Below are 20,000 nucleotides of genomic sequence, written 5' to 3'. Positions count from 1 at the left end.
CTACTCACTCTCTACTACTCTCTCTACTACTCTCTACTCACTCTCTACTACTCTCTACTACTCACTCTCTACTCTCTACTACTCTCGCTCTACTACTCACTCTCTACAACTCACTCTCTACTACTTACTCTACTATTCACTACTACTCACTCGCTACTACTCTCTCTCGACTACTCACTCTCTACTACTCTCTACTACTCACTCTCTATTACTCACTGTCTACTACTCTCTACTACTCTCTACTACTTACTCTCTACTACTCACACCCTACTACTCACTCTCTACTACTCACTCTCTACTCTCTACTCACTCTCTACTGCTCACTCCGTACTACACTCTACTACTCTCTACTACTCTCTACTACTCACTCTCTACTACTCTCTACTACTCTCTACTACTCACTCTCTACTACTCACTCTCTACTACTCTCTACTACTCACTCTCTACTCTCTCTCTACTACTCACTCTACTACTCTCAACTACTCACTCTACTACTCACTCTACTCACTCTCTACTACGCACTCTCTACTACTCTCTACTACTCACTGTCTACTCTCTACTACTCTCTACTACTCACACCCTACTACTCACTCTCTACTACTCAGTCTCTACTCTCTACTCACTCTCTACTACTCACTCTGTACTACTCTCTACTACTCACTGTACTACTCTCTACTACTCACTCTACTACTCTCTACTACTCACTCTCTGCTACTCTCTACTACTCTCTACTACTCACTCTCTACTACTCACTCTCTACTTCTTACTCTCTATTACTCTCTAAAACTCACTGTCTACTACTCTCTACTCTCTACTACTTACTCTCTACTACTCTCTAATACTCACTCTCTACTACTCACTCGCTACTACTCTCTACTACTCACTCTCTATTACACTCTACTACTCACTCTCTACTCTCTCTACTACTCACTCTACTACTCTCTACTACCATACTCACTCTACTACTCTCTACTAATCACTCTCTACTACTCTCTGCTCTCTACTACTTATTCTCTACTACTCTCTACTACTCACTCTCTACTACTCACTCTCTACTACTCACTCTACTCTCTACTACTCTCTACTACTCACTCTCTACCACTCACTCTCTACTACTCACTCTCTACTTCTCTCTGCTACTCACTATCTACTCTCTCTCTACTACACACTCTACTACTCTCTATTACTCACTCTACTACTCACTCTTTACTACTCACTCTCTACTACTCTCTACTATTCACTCTACTACTCTCTACTACTCACTGTCTACTGTACTACTCTCTACTACTCACTCTCTACTACTCTCTACTACTCACTCTCTACTACTCACTCTCTACTCACTCTCTACTACTCTCTACTACTCACTCTCTACTCTCTACTACTCTTGCTCTACTACTCACTCTCTACTACTCAATCTCTACTACTCACTCTACTATTCACTACTACTCACTCTCTACTACTCACTCTCCACTACTCTCTACTACTCACTCTCTATTACTCACTCTCTACTACTCTCTACTACTTACTCTCTACTACTCACACCCTACTACTCACTCTCTACTATTCACTCTCTACTACTCTCTAATACTCACTCTCTACTCTCTCTCTACTACTCACTCTACTACTCACAACTAATCACTCTACTACTCACTCTACTCACTCTATACTACGCACTCTCTACTACTCTCTACTACTCACTGTCTACTCTCAACTACTCTCTACTACTCACTCTCTACTACTCTCACTCTACTACTCACTGTCTACTACTCACTCTCTACTACTCACTCTACTATTTACTACTACTCACTCTCTACTACTCTCTCTCTACTACTCACTCTCTACTACTCTCTACTACTCACTCTCTATTACTCACTCTCTACTACTCTCTACTACTCTCTACTACTTACTCTCTACTACTCACACCCTACTACTCACTCTCTACTACTCACTCTCTACTCTCTACTCACTCTCTACTACTCACTCTGTACTACTATCTACTACTCACTCTACTACTCTCTACTACTCACTCTCTACTACTCACTCTCTAAAACTCACTCTCTACTCACTTGCTACTTCTCACTCTCTACTACTCACTCTCTACTACTCTCTACTAATCACTCTCTACTCTCTCTCTACTACTCACTCTACTACTCTCAACTACTCACTCTACTACTCACTCTCTACTATGCACTCTCTACTACTCTCTACTACTCACTGTCTACTCTCTACTACTCTCTACTACTCACTCTATACTACTCTCTCTCTACTACTCACTCTCTACTACTCTCTCTCTACTGCTCTCTACTACTTTCTACTACTCTCTACCCTCTACTACTCTCTCTCTATTACTCACTCTCTACTACTCTACTACTCACTCTCTACTTACTCTCTACTACTCACTCTCTACTACTCACTCTCTACTCTCTGTACTACTCACTCTACTACTCTCTACTACCATACTCACTCTACTACTCATGCTACTACTCTCTACTACTCACTCTCTACTACTCTCTACTCACTCTCTACTACTCACTCTCTACTACTCACTCTCTACTCTCTCTCTACTACTCACTCTACTACTCTCTACGACTTGCTCTACTACTCACTCTACTCTCTCTCTACTACTCACTCTCTACTACTCTCTCTCTACTACTCTCTACTACTCTCTACTCTCTACTCACATTCTACTACTCTCTACTACTCACTCTCTACTCTCTACCACTCTCTCTCTCTGCTACTCACTCTCTACTACTCACTTCACTACTCTCTACTACTCACTCTCTACTACTCTCTCTCTACTACTCACTCTCTACTACTCTCTACTACTCACTCTCTACTCACTCTCCACTACTCTCTACTACTCACTCTCTACTACTCACTCTCTACTCCCTCTACTACTCACTCTACTACTCTCTACTGCCATACTCACTGTACTACTACTCTCTACTCTCTACTACTTACTCTCTACTACTCTCTACTACTCACTCTACCCTCTACTACTCTCTACTACTCACTCTCTACTACTCTCTCTCTACTACTCACTCTCTACTACTCTCTACTACTCACTCTCTACTCACTCTCCACTACTCTCTATTACTCACTCTCTACTACTCACTCTCTACTTTCTCTACTATTCACTCTACTACTCTCTACTGCCATACTCACTGTACTACTCACTCTACTACTCTCTACTGCTCACTCTCTACTACTTCATACTCTCTACTACTTACTCTCCACTACTCTCTACTACTCTATCTCTAATACTCACTCTACTCTCTACTACTCACTCTCTACTACTCTCTCTCTACTACTCTCTCTACTACAATCTACTCACTACTCACTCTCTACTACTCTCTACTACTCACTCTCTACTCTCTTTTGCTCTCTACAACTCTCTCTCTACTACTCACTCTCTACTACTCTCTACTCTCTACTACTTACTCTCTACTACTCTCTACTACTCACTCTCTACTACTCACTCTCTACTACTCTCTACTACTCACTCTCTACTACAATCTACTAGTCACTCTCTACTACTCTCTACTAATACTACTCTCTACTACTCACTCTCTACTCTCTACTCACTCTCTACTACTCACTCTCAACTACTCTCTACTACTCACTCTACTACTCTCTACTACTCACTCTCTACTACTCACTCTCTACTACTCACTTTCTACTACTCTCTACTACTCACTCTCTCCACTACTCACTCTACTACTCTCTACTACCATACTCACTGTACTACTCACTCTACTACTCTCTACTGCTCACTCTCTTCTACTCTCTACTACTTACTCTCTACTACTCTCTACTACTCACTCTCTACTACTCAATCTCTACTACTCACTCTACTCTCTACTACTCAATCTCTACTACTCTCTACTACTCACTCTCTATGCTCTACTACTCACTCTCTACCACTCACTCTCTACTACTCACTCTACTACTTCCTACTACTCACTCTCTACTACTCTCCACTACTCACTCTAAACTACCCACTCTCTACTTCTCGCTCTCTACTACTCTCTACTACTTACTCTCTACTCTCTACTCACTCTCTACTACTCACTCTCTACTACTCTCTACTATTCACTCTCTACTTCTCACTCTCTACTACTCTCTACTATGTTCTACTACTCACTCTACTACTCTCTACTACTCACTCTCTACTACTTACTCCCTATTACACTCTACTACTCACTCTCTACTTCTCACTCTCAACTACTCACTTTCTACTCTCCACTCATTCTCTACTACTCACTCTCTACTACTCTCTAATATTTACTCAACTACTCTCTACTACTCACTCTACTACTCACGCTCTACTACTCTCTACTACTCACTCTCTACTACTCACTCTCTACTCTCTCTACTACTCACTCTCTACCACTGACTCTCTACTACTCACTCTCTGCTACTCTCTGCTACTCACTATCTACTCTCTCTCTACTACATACTCTACTACTCTCTATTACTCACTCTACTACTCACTCTTTACTACTCACTCTCTACTACTCTCTACTATTCACTCTACTACTCTCTACTACTCACTGTCTACTCTACTATTCTCTACTACTCACTCTCTACTACTCTCTACTACTCACTCTCTACTACTCACTCTCTACTATTCTCTCTACTACTCTCTACTCACTCTCTACTACTCTCTACTACTCACTCTCTACTCTCTACTACTCTCGCTCTACTACTCACTCTCTACTACTCACTCTCTACTACTCACTCTACTATTCACTACTACTCACTCTCTACTACTCTCTCTCTACTACTCACTCTCTACTACTCTCTACTACTCACTCTCTATTACTCACTCTCTACTACTCTCTACTACTCTCTACTACTTACTTTCTACTACTCACACCCTACTACTCACTCTCTAATACTCACGCTCTACTCTCTACTCACTCTCTACTACTCACTCTGTACTACTCTCTACTTCTCACTGTACTACTCTCTACCACTCACTCTACTACTCTCTACTACTCACTCTCTATTACTCTCTACTACTCTCTACTACTCACTCTCTACTACTCTCTAAAACTCATTCTCTGCTCACTTGCTACAACTCACTCTCTACTACTCACTCTCTACTACTCTCTACTACTCACTCTCTACTCTCACTCTACTACTCACTCTACTACTCTCAACTAATCACTCTACTACTCACTCTACTCACTCTATACTACGCACTCTCTACTACTCTCTACTACTCACTGTCTACTCTCTACTACTCTCTACTACTCACTCTCTACTACTCTCTCTCTACTACTCACTCTCTACTACTCTCTCTCTACTACTCTCTACTACTTTCTACTACTCTCTACACTCTACTCACTTTCTACTACTCTCTACTACTCACTCTCTACTCTCTACTACTCTCTCTATACTACTCACTCTCTTCTACTCACTCTCTACTACTCACTCCACTACTCTCTACTACTCACTCTCTACTACTCTCTCTCTACTACTCACTCTCTACTACTGTACTACTCACTCTCTACTCACTCTCTACTACTCTCTACTACTCACTCTCTACTACTCACTCTCTACTCTCTGTACTACTCACTCTACTACTCTCTACTACCATACTCACTCTACTACTCACGCTACTACTCTCTACTACTCACTCTCTACTACTCTCTACTACTCTCTACTGCTCACTCTCTACTACTCACTCTCTAAAACTTACTCTCTACTACTCACTCTCTACTACTCACTCTCTACTCTCTCTCTACTACACACTCTACTACTCTCTACTACTTGCTCTACTACTCACTCTACTCACTCTCTACTACTCACTCTCTACTACGCTCTACTACTCACTGTCTACTCTCTACTACTCTCTACAACTCACTCTCTACTACTCTCTCTCTACTACTCACTCTCTACTACTCTCTCTACTACTCTCTACTACTCTCTACTCTCTACTCACTCTCTACTCTCTACTACTCTCTCTCTGCTACTCACTCTCTACTACTCACTCCACTACTCTCTACTACTCACTCTCTACTAGTCTCTCTCTACTACTCTCTCTCTACTACTCTCGACTCTCTACTACTTACTATCTACTACTCTCTACTACTCACTCTATACTACTCTCTCTCTACTACTCACTCTCTACTACTCTCTCTCTACTACTCTCTAATACTTTCTACTACTCTCTACTCTCTACTCACTTTCTACTACTCTCTACTACTCACTCTCTACTCTCTACTACTCTCTCTATGCTACTCACTCTCTTCTACTCACTCTCTACTACTCACTCCACTACTCTCTACTACTCACTCTCTACTACTCTCTCTCTACTACTCACTCTTTACTACTCTACTACTCACTCTCTACTCACTCTCTACTACTCTCTACTACTCACTCTCTACTACTCACTCTCTACTCTCTGTACTACTCACTCTACTACTCTCTACTACCATACTCACTCTACTACTCACGCTACTACTCTCTACTACTCACTCTCTACTACTCTCTACTACTCTCTACTATTCACTCTCTACTTCTCACTCTCTACTACTCTCTACTATGTTCTACTACTCACTCTACTACTCTCTACTACTCACTCTCTACTACTTACTCCCTATTACACTCTACTACTCACTCTCTACTACTCACTCTCTACTACTCACTTTCTACTCTCCACTCATTCTCTACTACTCACTCTCTACTACTCTCTAATATTTACTCAACTACTCTCTACTACTCACTCTACTACTCACGCTCTACTACTCTCTACTACTCTCTACTACTCACTCTCTACTACTCACTCTCTACTCTCTCTACTACTCACTCTCTACCACTGACTCTCTACTACTCACTCTCTGCTACTCACTATCTACTCTCTCTCTACTACACACTCTACTACTCTCTATTACTCACTCTACTACTCACTCTTTACTACTCACTCTCTACTACTCTCTACTATTCACTCTACTACTCACTGTCTACTCTACTATTCTCTACTACTTACTCTCTACTACTCTCTACTACTCACTCTCTACTACTCACTCTCTACTATTCTCTCTACTACTCTCTACTCACTCTCTACTACTCTCTACTACTCACTCTCGACTCTCTACTACTCTCGCTCTACTACTCACTCTCTACTACTCACTCTCTACTACTCACTCTACTATTCACTACTACTCACTCTCTACTACTCTCTCTCTACTACTCACTCTCTACTACTCTCTACTACTCACTCTCTATTACTCACTCTCTACTACTCTCTACTACTCTCTACTACTTACTTTCTACTACTCACACCCTACTACTCACTCTCTAATACTCACTCTCTACTCTCTACTCACTCTCTACTACTCACTCTGTACTACTCTCTACTTCTCACTGTACTACTCTCTACCACTCACTCTACTACTCTCTACTACTCACTCTCTATTACTCTCTACTACTCTCTACTACTCACTCTCTACTACTCACTCTCTAAAACTCATTCTCTGCTCACTTGCTACAACTCACTCTCTACTACTCACTCTCTACTACTCTCTACTACTCACTCTCTACTCTCACTCTACTACTCACTCTACTACTCTCAACTAATCACTCTACTACTCACTCTACTCACTCTATACTACGCACTCTCTACTACTCTCTACTACTCACTGTCTACTCTCTACTACTCTCTACTACTCACTCTCTACTACTCTCTCTCTACTACTCACTCTCTACTACTCTCTCTCTACTACTCTCTACTACTTTCTACTACTCTCTACTCTCTACTCACTTTCTACTACTCTCTACTACTCACTCTCTACTCTCTACTACTCTCTCTATACTACTCACTCTCTTCTACTCACTCTCTACTACTCACTCCACTACTCTCTACTACTCACTCTCTCTCTACTACTCCCTCTCTACTACTGTACTACTCACTCTCTACTCACTCTCTACTACTCTCTACTACTCACTCTCTACTACTCACTCTCTACTCTCTGTACTACTCACTCTACTACTCTCTACTACCATACTCACTCTACTACTCACGCTACTACTCTCTACTACTCACTCTCTACTACTCTCTACTACTCTCTACTGCTCACTCTCTACTACTCACTCTCTGAAACTTACTCTCTACTACTCACTCTCTACTACTCACTCTCTACTCTCTCTCTACTACACACTCTACTACTCTCTACTACTTGCTCTACTACTCACTCTACTCACTCTCTACTACTCACTCTCTACTACGCTCTACTACTCACTGTCTACTCTCTACTACTCTCTACAACTCACTCTCTACTACTCTCTCTCTACTACTCACTCTCTACTACTCACTCCACTACTCTCTACTACTCACTCTCTACTAGTCTCTCTCTACTACTCACTCTCTACTACTCACTCCACTACTCTCTACTACTCACTCTCTACTAGTCTCTCTCTACTACTCTCTCTCTACTACTCTCGACTCTCTACTACTTACTATCTACTACTCTCTACTCTCTACTCACTCTCTACTCTCTACTACTCTCTCTCTGCTACTCACTCTCTACTACTCACTCCACTACTCTCTACTACTCACTCTCTACTAGTCTCTCTCTACTACTCTCTCTCTACTACTCTCGACTCTCTACTACTTACTATCTACTACTCTCTACTACTCACTCTATACTACTCTCTCTCTACTACTCACTCTCTACTACTCTCTCTCTACTACTCTCTACTACTTTCTACTACTCTCTACTCTCTACTCACTTTCTACTACTCTCTACTACTCACTCTCTACTCTCTACTACTCTCTCTATGCTACTCACTCTCTTCTACTCACTCTCTACTACTCACTCCACTACTCTCTACTACTCACTCTCTACTACTCTCTCTCTACTACTCACTCTCTACTACTCTACTACTCACTCTCTACTCACTCTCTACTACTCTCTACTACTCACTCTCTACTACTCACTCTCTACTCTCTGTACTACTCACTCTACTACTCTCTACTACCATACTCACTCTACTACTCACGCTACTACTCCCTACTACTCACTCTCTACTACTCTCTACTACTATCTACTGCTCACTCTCTACTACTCACTCTCTACTCTCTCTCTACTACACACTCTACTACTCTCTACTACTTGCTCTACTACTCACTCTACTCACTCTCTACTACTCACTCTCTACTACGCTCTACTACTCACTGTCTACTCTCTACTACTCTCTACAACTCACTCTCTACTACTCTCTCTCTACTACTCACTCTCTACTACTCTCTCTACTACTCTCTACTACTCTCTACTCTCTACTCACTCTCTACTCTCTACTACTCTCTCTCTGCTACTCACTCTCTACTACTCACTCCACTACTCTCTACTACTCACTCTCTACTAGTCTCTCTCTACTACTCTCTCTCTACTACTCTCGACTCTCTACTACTTACTATCTACTACTCTCTACTACTCACTCTATACTACTCTCTCTACTACTCAATCTACTCTCTACTACTCTCTACTACTCACTCTATACTACTCTCTCTCTACTACTCACTCTCTACTACTCTCTACTACTCACTCTCTACTCACTCTCCACTACTCTCTATTACTCACTCTATACTACTCACTCTCTACTACTCACTCTCTACCACACACTCTCTACTACTCACTCTCTACTACTCTCTGCTACTCGCTATCTACTCTCTCTCTACTACACACTCTACTACTCTGTATTACTCACTCTACTACTCACTCTCAACTACTCTCTACTATTCACTCTACTACTCTCTACTACTCACTGTCTAATCTACTACTCTCTACTACTCACTCTCTACTGCTCTCTACTACTCACTCTCTACTACTCACTCTCTACTACTCTCTCTACTACTCTCTACTCACTCTCTACTACTCTCTACTACTCACTCTCTACTCTCTACTACTCTCGCTCTACTACTCACTCTCTACAACTCACTCTCTACTACTTACTCTACTATTCACTACTACTCACTCTCTACTACTCTCTCTCGACTACTCACTCTCTACTACTCTCTACTACTCACTCTCTATTACTCACTGTCTACTACTCTCTACTACTCTCTACTACTTACTCTCTACTACTCACACCCTACCACTCACTCTCTACTACTCACTCTCTACTCTCTACTCACTCTCTACTGCTCACTCTGTACTACTCTCTACTACTCACTCTACTACTCTCTACTACTCTCTACTACTCACTCTCTACTACTCTCTACTACTCTCTACTACTCACTCTCTACTACTCGCTCTCTACTACTCTCTACTACTCACTCTCTACTCTCTCTCTACTACTCACTCTACTACTCTCAACTACTCACTCTACTACTCACTCTACTCACTCTCTACTACGCACTCTCTACTACTCTCTACTACTCACTGTCTACTCTCTACTACTCTCTACTACTCACACCCTACTACTCACTCTCTACTACTCAGTCTCTACTCTCTACTCACTCTCTACTACTCACTCTGTACTACTCTCTACTACTCACTGTACTACTCTCTACTACTCACTCTACTACTCTCTACTACTCACTCTCTGCTACTCTCTACTACTCTCTACTACTCACTCTCTACTACTCACTCTCTAAAACTCACTCTCTACTCCCTTTTTACTACTCACTCTCTACTACTCACTCTCTAGTACTTACTCTCTACTACTCTCTACTCTCTACTACTTACTCTCTACTACTCTCTAATACTCACTCTCTACTACTCACTCTCTACTACTCTCTACTACTCACTCTCTATTACACTCTACTACTCACTCTCTACTCTCTCTACTACTCACTCTACTACTCTCTACTACCATACTCACTCTACTACTCTCTACTAATCACTCTCTACTACTCTCTACTCTCTACTACTTATTCTCTACTACTCTCTACTACTCACTCTCTACTACTCACTCTCTACTACTCACTCTCTACTACTCACTCTACTCTCTACTACTCTCTACTACTCACTCTCTACTACTCTCTCTCTACTATTCTCTCTCTACTACACTCTACTCACTACTCACTCTCTGCTACTCTCTACTACTCACTCTCTACTCTCTACTACTCTCTACTACTCTCTCTCTACTACTTTCTACTACTCATTCTCTACTCTCTACTCACTCACTGCTACTCTCTACTACTCACTCTCTACTACTCACTCTATTACTCTCTACTACTCACTCTCTACTATTCTAAACAACTCACTCTAAACTACTCATTCTCTACTACTCACTCTCTACTACTTTCTACTACTCACTCTACTACTCACTCTCTACTACTCACTCTCTACTACTCAATCTCTACTACTCACTACTAATTTCAACTACTCACTCTCCACTACTCACTCTCTACTTCTCACTCTCTACTACTCTCTACTACTCAATCTCTACTCTCTGCTCACTCTCTACTACTCACTCTCTACTACTCACTCTCTACTACACTCCACTAGTCACTCTCTACTATTCTCTACTATTACTACTCTCTACTGCTCACTCTCTACTCACTCTCTACTACTCACTCTCTACTACTCTCTACTACTCACTGTCTACTACTCACTCTCTACTACTCACTTTCTACTACTCTCTACTACTCACTCTCTACTACTCACTCTCTACTACTCAATCTCTACTCTCTACTCACTCTCTACTACTCACTCTCTACTACTCTCTAATACCCACTCTCTACTACCCACTCTCTACTACTCTCTACTACTCACTCTACTACTCTCTACTACTCACTCTCTACTACTCTCTAGTACTCACTCTCTACTACTCACTCTCTACTACTCACTCTCTACTCCTCTCTACTACTCACTCTCTACTACTTTCTACTACTCACTCTCTACTACTCTCTACTCTCTACAACTCACTCTCTAAGCTCTTCTACTCACTCTCTACTAACTCTCTACTACTCTGTACTATTCATTCTCTACTCACTCTCTACTACTCACTCTCTACTACTCTCTACTACTTACTCTCTACTCTCTACTCACTCTCTACTACTTACTCTCTACTACTCTCTACTACTCACTCTCTACTACTCACTCTCTACTACTCTCTACTACTTTCTACTACTCACTCTACTCCTCACTCTCTACTACTCAATCTCTACTACTTACTTTCTACTACTCTCTACAACTCACTCTCTACTACTCTCTACTACTCACTCTCTACTACTCTCTACTCTCTACAACTCACTCTCTAAGCTCTTCTACTCACTCTCTACTAACTCTCTACTACTCTGTACTATTCATTCTCTACTCTCTACTCACTCTCTACTACTCACTCTCTACTACTCTCTACTACTTACTCTCTACTCTCTACTCACTCTCTACTACTTACTCTCTACTACTCTCTACTACTCACTCTCTACTACTCACTCTCTACTACTCTCTACTACTTTCTACTACTCACTCTAAACTACTCACTCTCTACTACTCACTCTCTACTACCCTCTACTACTTATTCTCTACTCTCTACTCACTCTCTACTACTTACTCTCTACTACTCTCTACTACTCACTCTCTACTACTCACTCTCTACTACTCTCTACTACTTTCTACTACTCACTCTACTCCTCACTCTCTACTACTCACTCTCTACTACTTACTTTCTACTACTCTCTACAACTCACTCTCTACTACTCTCTACTCTCTACTACTTACTCTCTACTACTCTCTAATACTCACTCTCCACTACTCACTCTCTACTTCTCATTCTCTACTACTCACTCTCTACTACTTTCTACTACTCACTCTACTACTCTCTACTACTCACTCTCTACTACTCAATCTCTACTACTCACTACTACTTTCAACTACTCACTCTCCACTACTCACTCTCTACTTCTCACTCTCTACTACTCAATCTCTACTCTCTGCTCACTCTCTACTACTCACTCTCTACTACTCACTCTCTACTACACTCCACTAGGCACTCTCTACTATTCTCTACTAATACTACTCTCTACTACTCACTCTCTACTCACTCTCTACTACTCACTCTCTACTACTCTCTACTACTCACTGTCTACTACTCACTCTCTACTACTCACTTTCTACTACTCTCTACTACTCACTCTCTACTACTCACTCTCTACTACTCTCTACTACTCAATCTCTACTCTCTACTCACTCTCTACTACTCACTCTCTACTACTCTCTAATACTCGCTCTCTACTACCCACTCTCTACTACTCTCTACTACTCTCTATTACTCACTCTACTACTCTCTACTACCATACTCACTCTACTACTCTCTACTAATCACTCTCTACTACTCTCTACTCTCTACTACTTATTCTCTACTACTCTCTACTACTCACTCTCTACTACTCACTCTCTACTACTCACTCTACTCTCTACTACTCTCTACTACTCACTCTCTACTACTCTCTCTCTACTATTCTCTCTCTACTACACTCTACTCACTACTCACTCTCTGCTACTCTCTACTACTCACTCTCTACTCTCTACTACTCTCTACTACTCTCTCTCTACTACTCACTCTCTACTACTCACTCTCTACTACTTTCTACTACTCATTCTCTACTCTCTACTCACTCACTGCTACTCTCTACTACTCACTCTCTACTACTCACTCTATTACTCTCTACTACTCACTCTCTACTATTCTAAACAACTCACTCTAAACTACTCATTCTCTACTACTCACTCTCTACTACTTTCTACTACTCACTCTACTACTCACTCTCTACTACTCACTCTCTACTACTCAATCTCTACTACTCACTACTAATTTCAACTACTCACTCTCCACTACTCACTCTCTACTTCTCACTCTCTACTACTCTCTACTACTCAATCTCTACTCTCTGCTCACTCTCTACTACTCACTCTCTACTACTCACTCTCTACTACACTCCACTAGTCACTCTCTACTATTCTCTACTATTACTACTCTCTACTGCTCACTTTCTACTCACTCTCTACTACTCACTCTCTACTACTCTCTACTACTCACTGTCTACTACTCACTCTCTACTACTCACTTTCTACTACTCTCTACTACTCACTCTACTCCTCACTCTAAACTACTCACTCTCTACTACTCACTCTCTACTACCCTCTACTACTTACTCTCTACTCACTCTCTACTACTCACTCTCTACTACTCACTCTCTATTACTCACTCTCTACTACTCTCAACTACTTTCTACTACTCACTATACTCCTCTCTACAACTCACTCTCTACTACTCACTCTCTACTACTTACTCTCTACTACTCTCTACAACTCACTCTCTACTACTCTCTACTCTCTACTACTTACTCTCTACTACTCTCTAATACTCACTCTCTACTACTCACTCTCTACTACTCTCTACTACTCACTCTCTATTACACTCTACTACTCACTCTCTACTCTCTCTACTACTCACTCTACTACTCTCTACTACCATACTCACTCTACTACTCTCTACTAATCACTCTCTACCACTCTCTACTCTCTACTACTTATTCTCTACTACTCTCTACTACTCACTCTCTACTACTCACTCTCTACTACTCACTCTACTCTCTACTACTCTCTACTATTCACTCTCTACTACTCTCTCTCTACTATTCTCTCTCTACTACACTCTACTCACTACTCACTCTCTGCTACTCTCTATTACTCACTCTCTACTCTCTACTACTCTCTACTACTCTCTCTCTACTACTCACTCTCTACTACTCACTCTCTACTACTTTCTACTACTCATTCTCTACTCTCTACTCACTCACTTCTACTCTCTACTACTCACTCTCTACTACTCACTCTATTACTCTCTACTACTCACTCTCTACTATTCTAAACAACTCACTCTAAACTACTCATTCTCTACTACTGACTCTCTACTACTCTCTACTACTCACTCTACTACTCTCTACTACTCACTCTCTACTACTCACTCTCTACTACTCAATCTCTACTATTCACTACTACTTTTAACAACTCACTCTCCACTACTCACTCTCTACTTCTCACTCTCTACTACTCTCTACTACTCAATCTCTACTCTCTGCTCACTCTCTACTACTCTCTCTCTACTACTCACTCTCTACTACTCACTCTCTACTACACTCCACTAGTCACTCTCTACTATTCTCTACTAATACTACTCTCTACTACTCACTCTCTACTCACTCTCTACTACTCACTCTCTACTACACTCTACTACTCACTGTCTACTACTTACTCTCTACTACTCACTTTCTACTACTCACTCTCTACTACTCACTCTCTACTACTCTCTACTACTCAATCTCTGCTCTCTACTCACTCTCTACTACTCACTCTCTACTAATCTCTAATACTCACTCTCTACTACCTACTCTCTACTACTCTCTACTGCTCTCTACTACTCACTCTACTACTCTCTACTACTCACTCTCTACTACTCTCTAGTACTCACTCTCTACTACTCACTCTCTACTACTCACTTTCTACTCTCTACTCATTCTCTACTACTCACTCTCTACTACCCTCTACTACTTACTCTCTACTCTCTACTCACTCTCTACTACTCACTCTCTACTACTCTCTACTCTCTACAACTCACTCCCTAAGCTCTTCTACTCACTCTCTACTAACTCTCTACTACTCTCTACGATTCATTCTCTACTCTCTACTTACTCTCTACTACTCACTCTCTACTACTCTCTACTACTCACTCTCTACTACTTTCTACTACTCACTCTCTACTACTCTCTTCTCTCTACAACTCACTCTCTAAGCTCTTCTACTCACTCTCTACTAACTCTCTACTACTCTGTACTATTCATTCTCTACTCTCTACTCACTCTCTACTACTCACTCTCTACTACTCTCTACTACTCAATCTAAACTACTCACTCTCTACTACTCACTCTCTACTACCCTCTACTACTTACTCTCTACTCACTCTCTACTACTCACTCTCTACTACTTTCTACTACTCACTCTCTACTACTCTCTACTCTCTACAACTCACTCTCTAAGCTCTTCTACTCACTCTCTACTAACTCGCTACTACTCTGTAATATTCATTCTCTACTCTCTACTCACTCTCTACTACTCACTCTTTACTACTCTCTACTACTCACTCTAAACTACTCACTCTCTACTACTCACTCTCTACTACCCTCTACTACTTACTCTCTACTCACTCTCTACTACTCACTCTCTACTACTCACTCTCTACTACTCACTCTCTACTACTCTCAACTACTTTCTACTACTCACTATACTCCTCTCTACAACTCACTCTCTACTACTCACTCTCTACTACTTACTCTCTACTACTCTTTACAACTCACTCTCTACTACTCTCTACTCTCTACTACTTACTCTCTACTACTCTCTAATACTCACTCTCTACTACTCACTCTCTACTACTCTCTACTACTCACTCTCTATTACACTCTACTACTCACTCTCTACTCTCTCTACTACTCACTCTACTACTCTCTACTACCATACTCACTCTACTACTCTCTACTAATCACTCTCTACTACTCTCTACTCTCTACTACTTATTCTCTACTACTCTCTACTACTCACTCTCTACTACTCACTCTCTACTACTCACTCTACTCTCTACTACTCTCTACTACTCACTCTCTACTACTCTCTCTCTACTATTCTCTCTCTACTACACTCTACTCACTACTCACTCTCTGCTACTCTCTATTACTCACTCTCTACTCTCCACTACTCTCTACTACTCTCTCTCTACTACTCACTCTCTACTACTCACTCTCTACTACTTTCTACTACTCATTCTCTACTCTCTACTCACTCACTTCTACTCTCTACTACTCACTCTCTAATACTCACTCTATTACTCTCTACTACTCACTCTCTACTATTCTAAACAACTCACTCTAAACTACTCATTCTCTACTACTCACTCTCTACTACTCTCTACTACTCACTCTACTACTCTCTACTACTCACTCTCTACTACTCAATCTCTACTACTCACTACTACTTTCAACTACTCACTCTCCAATACTCACTCTCTACTTCTCACTCTCTACTACTCTCTACTACTCAATCTCTACTCTCTGCTCACTCTCTACTACTCACTCTCTACTACTCAATCTCTACTACTCACTCTCTACTACTCACTCTCTACTAAACTCCACTAGTCACTCTCTACTATTCTCTACTAATACTACTCTCTACTACTCACTCTCTACTACTCACTTTCTACTCTCTACTCATTCTCTACTACTCACTCTCTACTACCCTCTACTACTTACTCTCTACTCTCTACTCACTCTCTACTACTCACTCTCTACTACTCTCTACTCTCTACAACTCACTCCCTAAGCTCTTCTACTCACTCTCTACTAACTCTCTACTACTCTCTACGATTCATTCTCTACTCTCTACTTACTCTCTACTACTCACTCTCTACTACTCTCTACTACTCACTCTCTACTACTTTCTACTACTCACTCTCTACTACTCTCTTCTCTCTACAACTCACTCTCTAAGCTCTTCTACTCACTCTCTACTAACTCTCTACTACTCTGTACTATTCATTCTCTACTCTCTACTCACTCTCTACTACTCACTCTCTACTACTCTCTACTACTCAATCTAAACTACTCACTCTCTACTACTCACTCTCTACTACCCTCTACTACTTACTCTCTACTCACTCTCTACTACTCACTCTCTACTACTCACTCTCTACTACTCTCTACTACTTTCTACTACTCACTATACTCCTCTCTACTACTCACTCTCTGCTACTCACTCTCTACTACTTACTCTCTACTACTCTCTACAACTCACTCTCTACTACTCTCTCCTCTCTACTACTTAATCTCTACTACTCTCTACTACTCACTCTCTACTACTCACTCTCTACTACTCTCTACTACTCACTTTCTATTACACTCTACTACTCACTCTCTACTCTCTCTACTACTCACTCTACTACTCTCTACTACCATACTCACTCTACTACTCTCTACTAATCACTCTCTACTACTCTCTACTCTCTACTACTTATTTATTCTCTACTACTCTCTACTACTCACTCTCTACTACTCACTCTCTACTACTCATTCTACTCTCTACTACTCTCTACTACTCACTCTCTACTACTCTCTCTCTACTATTCTCTCTCTACTACACTCTACTCACTGCTCACTCTCTGCTACTCTGTATTACTCACTCTCTACTCTCTACTACTCTCTACTACTCTCTCTCTACTACTCACTCTCTACTACTCACTCTCTACTACTTTCTACTACTCATTCTCTACTCTCTACTCACTCACTTCTACTCTCTACTACTCACTCTCTACTACTCACTCTATTACTCTCTACTACTCACTCTCTACTATTCTAAACAACTCACTCTAAACTACTCATTCTCTACTACTGACTCTCTACTACTCTCTACTACTCACTCTACTACTCTCTACTACTCGCTCTCTACTACTCACTCTCTACTACTCAATCTCTACTACTCACTACTACTTTTAACTACTCACTCTCCACTACTCACTCTCTACTTCTCACTCTCTACTACTCTTACTACTCAATCTCTACTCTCTGCTCACTCTCTACTACCCACTCTCTACTACTTACTCTCTACTACTCACTCTCTACTACTCACTCTCTACTACACTCCACTAGTCACTCTCTACTATTCTCTACTAATACTACTCTCTACTACTCACTCTCTACTCACTCTCTACTACTCACTCTCTACTACTCTCTACTACTCACTGTCTACTACTCACTCTCTACTACTCACTTTCTAATACTCACTCTCTACTACTCACTCTCTACTACTCTCTACTACTCAATCTCTACTCTCAACTCACTCTCTACTACACACTCTCTACTACTCTCTAATACTCACTCTCTACTACCTACTCTCTACTACTCTCTACTACTCTCTACTACTCACTCTACTACTTTCTACTACTCACTCTCTACTACTCACTTTCTACTCTCTACTCTCTCTCTAATACTCACTCTCTACAACTTACTCTGTACTACTCTCTACTGCTCACTCTTTTCTACTCACTCTCTACTACCCTCTACTACTTACTCTCTACGCTCTACTCACTCCGCTCTACTCACTCTCTACTACTCACTCTCTACTACTCTCTACTACTCACTCTACTACTCTCTACTACTCACTCTCTACTACTCAATCTCTACTACTCACTACTACTTTCAACTACTCACTCTCCACTACTCACTCTCTACTTCTCACTCTCTACTACTCTCTACTACTCAATCTCTACTCTCTGCTCACTCTCTACTACTCACTCTCTACTACTCACTCTCTACTACTCACTCTCTACTACACTCCACTAGTCACTCTCTACTATTCTCTACTAATGCTACTCTCTACTACTCACTCTCTACTCACTCTCTACTACTCACTCTCTACTACTCTCTACCACTCACTGTCTACTACTCACTCTCTACTACTCACTTTCTACTACGCTCTACTACTCACTCTCTACTACTCACTCTCTACTACTCGATACTACTCAATCTCTACTCTCTACTCACTCTCTACTACTCACTCTCTACTACTCTCTAATACTCGCTCTCTACTACCCACTCTACTACTCTCTACTACTCACTCTCTACTACTTTCTAGTACTCACTCTCTACTACTCACTCTCTACTACTCACTTTCTACTCTCTACTCACTCTCTACTACTCACTCTCTACTACTCTCTACTACTCACTCTCTACTCTCTCTCTACTACTCACTCTACTACTCTCTACTACTCACTCTCTACTACTTACTCTGTACTACTCTTTACTACTCACTCTTTTCTACTCACTCTCTACTACTCTCTACTACTCACTCTCTACTAATCACTCTCTACTACTCATTCTCTACTCTCTACTCACTCTATACTACTCACTCTCTACTACTCTCTACTACTCACTCTACTACTCACTCTCTACTACTCTCTACTAGTCTCTACTACTCACTCTCTACTACTCACTTTCT

This window comes from Triturus cristatus, chromosome 1_1, assembly GCF_964204655.1.
Source record: "Triturus cristatus chromosome 1_1, aTriCri1.1, whole genome shotgun sequence".
Taxonomy (NCBI): Eukaryota; Metazoa; Chordata; class Amphibia; order Caudata; family Salamandridae; genus Triturus; species Triturus cristatus.
The sequence above is the reverse complement of the archived record's forward strand: the minus strand, read 5'-3'. Positions refer to the sequence as shown.